Below are 6,732 nucleotides of genomic sequence, written 5' to 3'. Positions count from 1 at the left end.
ATTAATGACCATGAGACCAATTTAAAGTAAAGAAAGACAAAACATTGAGAAGCTTTCCTTGGTTCAAGGACCTAGAGGACGTGAGTAGTGTTACCATATTTAGTTTGGAGGATCCAAACCTTGATTCTGATTTAGATATGACACTCTTTTGACCAAATAACCAAAATGTAATGTGATCTTTGCTGATTTGATGACTTTTATCAATGTATGAATAGTAATAAGTTAAAAATGGACAAGATCTAGAATGAGTGTCAAAGATTAGGGTTTCACAGAGGTCTTGGTTTTGTTATAGGTAAGGCATGATGATATCTAGGCCTCCTTTGCATTTAGACCAATGATTTCAGCATCTAATGGGCCCTCAAAAACAGACTTTTGAGACAAGGAGATAACCCACCAACCAGAATATCAATTTCTATGTTAACACCCCTCATTTGTTTGCCTATTATGCACTTACCTTTCTTTTGTACTAGTGAAAACTACAAGTATGGAATGCAGTTCATAGACGAATTGAACACTGCCTTCCGCTTATAGGCTTCATTCAACCAAGTCATTAATGCAATGTTTTGGTTGTTGAGGTTGTTGGCAAACTTAATCTGCTAATAATGTCTAGTTTAAGCATCCAAAATATGTTGTTCAAGTTGGTTCTCATTCATTGGATTACAATATTACTGTTTTCCTGAATGTAGCTAATTTAATAATTTTCCTTGCATAATGTTGATGTACCAGAAGCCATTTTGAAAGTTAAACAAGGGATTGAGTCTGAATTATTTAGTGAAGAATAGAGCTGGGTTTGTGGTGACATAAATGTCAGTTTCATTTCATTATTTACCTCATCTCATATCTCTGTGATGAGTAATTACTTCATGCATCCTTGATTAAAGATATCCCAATTGCATGAAATAATTCCTTTGATGAATGCATTTTTTATTTTCAATCGTAGATTTAAAATCAATCTCATAGTCATTATTCTGAGCCAGATAATCGAGATTAGCGTGGAAGATTAGGATGATTGCCCTTTGTTAGAGAGGAGAGAAACTAGAATGCTAATGCTAAGCAAGTTGAGGTGAGCTCTCTTTATATCTAATCAAGTTGATTGGTGATGATTAAGTGGATGCTAATAATTCTTTTCTACTTTTGCAGGATAAGCAGCTTTAATCCTCCTCTTAATTGAGTTTGAGCATGGTGGATTAAATTGTTGAAATTACTGAAATCATCCTTGTGTATAAAGAGTGAGAATTGATAACAGGAAGAAAAGAAGAAATCCTATAATTTTAGGTATTTTTTTTTATTGTGCCATCCATGGATTTGATAGGTATTCATTGTGCTACTTTGAATTTGGTAGGTTTTCATTTTGCAAAGTAATCCAACATAATACAAATAGATATTTAAGAAATTTTCCAAACAAAAATTTCAGTGTGGAATTTTATTAACAATTTTGCTATGATTTGAGATTTTTTTAGTGATGGTTGTGCTTGTGAAATTTTTTCTCCAAATAACTATATGTTTTTAGATTGATCAATGAAAGGAGGAAACAATTGTTATTATTGTGCTTTCATACCTCAATGTCATTAATGATGGATTTAGGTTTGGCATTACCTACCATCCATGGTTATTTGATCAAGTTCTAGGTGCACTTGGATTGAAATAAATTGTAGGAAAAATAAAATATTTGATACATGAATAGAAAAGAATTATTAGCATATAAATTTTATCATAATACAAGTTAGAAAGAGATGGAATTACACTGAGTGCTAAGTGGAACATTTGCTTGGAGAAATGGAGTTGTTTTCAAGATGAAGAAGAGCAAATTGTTAGCCAGGTTGTGGATTATATTTTGTTTGATCTTATTGGTGAGGTTCAATAATTTATGTGATTTAGATGAACAATTAACACTTGAATAAATTTTTAATATTAGACTAGTTCCTTTTATAGATGAAGATGCTCAAAATTAATTAATGTTCCGATGCTCATGATTTGGGTTTTTTGAAAATATAAAACCAAATCAAGTCTTAATTAAATAAATTTAAGTCACAGAGAATATGAAAAAGATGAGAACATTGTAAAGAACTCCAACCAACAACAATTGTACTTAATTATTAGTTTGCATTTTTTTTTGGTTGGTATCTAGTGCCATGCTTGTGGACTTCATCCAAGATTCATGCTGCCACTTCCAAAGAACATTAAATTTATAACCAAATTGAGAACAATTAAAACATTTAAAAAAATAAATAAAATCTGATAATCAAACATACTACTGATAATTCTATATATTATTTCACACTTCTTAATTTGTATAGTTTATAGAGTAAATTTATTGCAATTGTACATTAGTAAACAGATATTAAACAAGAACTTTGTTTTCTTCACTTCTTGTTCTAAGATCCAACAAGTCATGATTATTCAGTAGATGAAGTTCCTTTGAAGATAAGAAAATAAAGAGTTTCCAAACAGAAATAAATGAAAGTTCCCTGAGTGTGAGTGAAAAAACATCCAAATTTTGAGCCTTCAACCCTAGCATCGAGGTCCATAGATCATGTCAAACTCCTGTAGAAATAATAATCATAATAATTAAAATATAAAAAGAAAAAATAAAAGAAAAATGAAGGAATGAAATGCATTTGTAGAAGAAGTAAGGACCTTCTTGATGTGAGCTGCAATGCTCTTGCAATCAAAAACATCAAAAAGATCAAGAGCTTCACAGGCTAAAGACATGGCTTGGAGTTGTATCTTTGCAGGCGTGTCTGTGTCTTGGATCAATGCTTTGCCTTCCAACATCTTCTCTTGTTCATCTTTGATGTATCTCTTGTGTTTATTATATCGGTTTAGTAATACAAAGAAGAATGGTTATATATATATATATATATACATTGTTAAGGATAAGAGAAACTTGGTAGATATTCAATCATTGATTCCTTTGGATTGGGATTGGATTATTAGGAGAATGATAATTATATAAGAATTTGGTCATTGTTTAGAAACAATTTGGTGGGAAAAAATATCTATAGTTTAGGTTCTTTTGGCTTATTTATAATTATATCACGATTGAAAAAGGCTTTCCACTTGCTTGCATTCTGAAAAAGTAATTCACTTCAAAAAAAATTATGTGAGATATTGATAGGGACACAAGTGTATGTGCCGATTGCATAATAAAGTGTGCGTAAGTGCAGAGTATCGGTCCACAGGGAAAAATGTGAATACTAGTAATGACTCTAAACCCAAAAAATAGCCTGAAAGAACGAGTGGTGTGTGTGTGAACAAAAGCAAAAAAAAAAGGAATATACAGGAAATGATAGGAGAGAAGTCGAGGAAGAAAGCGATGTCTGGGCATAGCATCCCTCTAGGGTTATGAGGTACAGGACAATAGTTATCTAAACATGCAATCCTATTTGAACCAAAAGGTTTCCAGAATTATACAAAACCCTAATTTCTCAAGTGAAGTGTAACTGAATAGGTGCAGAGCTAATATAGACAACCACACAATTGCATTAGAACTCTATGAAACCTTATTATGGGCTAATGATAATCTTTTAAGTACATAATCTTCCCCAAAGAGAGAGATTATCCCTAATCCGAATACAGAGCAGAAATACGATTTCTCCTCCACTCCACATGATTACAAAGAGCATAGAGATTAACACTAATCCACTCAAAAGGATGGTAGGAGACAAAGTCTCCTAGATACCCTAACCAGAGATGTACCCACTATCCTCTCAAATTACGGCAAGTCTATGCTAGGTGGGAATTTCTTCTCGTCACGTAGCAGTACAAAATATGATAGCTAGGCTTTCACCTCGTTAGAAACCAAGCATTCAGTCACACAATTAGACTCAAATAGATGAGATTGCAAATAAGAAAACATTCAAAGCATCAAAGATCTAATAACCAATGTCAAAATATAAACCCTAGAGTTTAACTATGCCCAAGTATCTACAAATTAGCCCTCCATTAAAAGAGGGCAAGCATTCAAGATACAAATAATGGAGGAAAATATGAGAACCATGAAAACCCCCTTTCAATCCCTAGAAAGAAGAATCGCTGGAGGAGTTGCTTGAAAAGCTTCCACGTACGCTGGCAAGTGAGCTTGACGGCTACGATCTTCAATCCCCTTGAATGTAGATCTGAATGCCTCTTCAAATCACTCCTTAGGTGCTGGAGATTTGTCTCTTTTCTCCCCTAACTCCACCTCCAAAATTCACCCCCAAAGAATAAAGGAATAGAATAGAGAATGCCCTACAATATCCTCATAAATTCTATTTATACCCGATTGCTTACGGGCAGTTTATGGGTTGCTTACGGGTGTAAGGGCTAAGCCGTAAGGGAGATGGAAAAGATGGTCACGAGCCTTATGGGAATACTTACGGCTGTAAGTCACGTTCGTAAGATCTTTTGTGCTGGACAGTAAGCTTCTTGCGACCACCCTTATAAACGTATGTTGTGGTCGTAAGCTCCTCTGGATGATCTTTACAAGCATCCTTATGGGCATAAGTCTTGCTCTTAAGGTCCTCTAAATTAGCTCTGAATCACTCTTATGGGCATAAGCATGCCCGCAAAGTTTTCTAGAATTGACATACAGCGGTAAGGTGGGTCGTAAGCTGCCCGTAAGCCATCCACTTTGGCTTACCTTTGTTCTAATGATGCCGAGAAGGCTCTAACTTCATCGTTTGAGGTCTGAAATGCTTCCTTTGGCTCTCTCTCATCTTTAAGTGTTGCCCTAAGTCTGTTAATGTGAAACACGCTATATTTAGCATCGATTTCCATAAGATGATCTTAATACATGCCGGATGAGTATACAAATTGGTATAAAATACATGCATGTTGTACATTCATTAGATATCTTTATTTTAGTGATTTAATATAGTTTTTTTGGCCAAATAAGATAAGAATGCCCTTGCTTAATAGACCTTTTTTTTCTTTTAAATTTTGTTTTAGATTTATATGCCTCTATTCTTCTATTTTGTTTTATTATCCTATCATAATTTTATTTATTAGTAAAGAATTATCTCTATATGATTGAAATTGATGTGTTGGTTCTTATTAAATTAAAGAGAATCTTCATTGGTGCTTAAAAGTTTGGTGATGAAAATTTTCAAATTGGAATTATTCGTTGACCAAATTGTTCGAAAAGTGATAAACATGTCAAAAAGGTTATTAATTGTTTTTTATTCTAATTAAAATTCTCGTGTGATTAATATATTCTTCTATTGTCATCTTTGTGAATGCTACTTTAGAGATACAAAACATGTGCCAAGACTGACAGTGGATGTATCAAAGGAAAACAAGAGGATTAATTGATCCAACTTTTATAGTTGGGGTAAATTCACTTGTGGAGATTCCTAAGGCTTACCCGAATTTTCTTGATGGTCATTTGATGAGAAGTCCATGCAACCATAAACAATGTCAGAATTGGAATTTTTTGGATGAAGGTACTATTAAAGCGTACATTGCTAAGTATGGATTTGTGGAGAATTATGAAACCTGGATCCATCATGGTAAAAGTGATGATGGTGATATATTTAGAGGACATGTGGTGGGAGAGGTGTTCGAGCAATATGTTGGGGATGAGAATATTTCCACATTTGGGACAATGATTCATGATGCTGTAGGTCCTTCATTTCAACCACCTAATATTCAAGACAATCCGACTCCAGCAGTTCAACATATTTATGATATGTTAAGAGCAGAACAACAAGAGTTATGGTCTAATAATCCTAATTGAATATCAAAGTTATCTGTTGTTGCTCGCTTAATGAATTTGAAGGCAGAACATCATTTTTCTGAAAGATTTTATGATGATTTTGCCAATTGATGAAAGAATGCCTCTAGAGTAATAATGTTATGGTAGATAGATTCTATTAAATGAAGTAGCTAGTTAGAGGGTTAGGATTACCATTTGAATAGATTGATTGTTGTAAAAGAGCTTGCATGTTGTACTGGGGTGAAGATAGTGAATTGATAAGTTGCAAATTATGTGGCCATAATAGGTACAAAAGAGGTAGAACTGATTCTGGTAGCCGAAAAATAATGGTACCATTTAAGAAAATGTTCTACTTCCTTTTGGCCCCTCATCTTCTAAGGTTATATGCATCTAATACTACTGTTAAGCACATGAGATGGAATTTTGAGCATGAAATGGAAAATGATGGTGTAATGCTGCATTGCTCAAATTCTCCAGCATGGAAACACTTTGATAACATGCACCCATCATTTGCATCAGAATGTACGAATGTCAAATTGAGTTTATAAACAGATGGATTCCAACCATTCAGGCAATCTAGTCAACAATACTCATCATGGGCAATGATAGTGACACCATACAATTTACCACTTTGGATATCCATGAAAGATGAGTATATGTTCCTCTTTATAATTATTCCGGGTCCATCAAATCCAAAGGACAAATTAGATGTGTTTCTATAACATTTGACAACTGAGCTAAAAGATTTATGAGAGATTAGAGTGGAGACTTATGATGTCATGAGCAAACCAAATTTCACGATGAGAGCTGCATTGATATAGATAATTACTGATTTTCTACCTTACTCAATGATATATGGTTGGTGTACAGCGGGAAAACTAGCATGCCTATACTGCATGGAAGATCCAGATGCTTTTACTTTGAAAAAAGGTGGGAAGACATCATGGTTTGATAATCATCATAAGTTTTTACTGCCAAATCATCCTTATAGAAAGAATAAGAAGTGATTCTTAAAGGGAAAATTAGTAAAGAAATTT

At 33.7% G+C, this 6,732-nt stretch overlaps 1 pseudogene; it reads right to left on the bottom strand.

The window, feature by feature from the left end:
• Window positions 1-2,396: 2,396 nt before the first annotated feature.
• Window positions 2,397-2,775, bottom strand: LOC120284065 (annotated as a pseudogene).
• Between the last annotated feature and the right edge of the window lie 3,957 nt (window positions 2,776-6,732).

The sequence above is a fragment of the Dioscorea cayenensis genome, chromosome 19 (assembly GCF_009730915.1).
Source record: "Dioscorea cayenensis subsp. rotundata cultivar TDr96_F1 chromosome 19, TDr96_F1_v2_PseudoChromosome.rev07_lg8_w22 25.fasta, whole genome shotgun sequence".
NCBI classification, from domain to species: Eukaryota; Viridiplantae; Streptophyta; class Magnoliopsida; order Dioscoreales; family Dioscoreaceae; genus Dioscorea; species Dioscorea cayenensis.
Note: the sequence above shows the minus strand (reverse complement) of the source record. Positions and strands in the feature narration are given on the sequence as shown.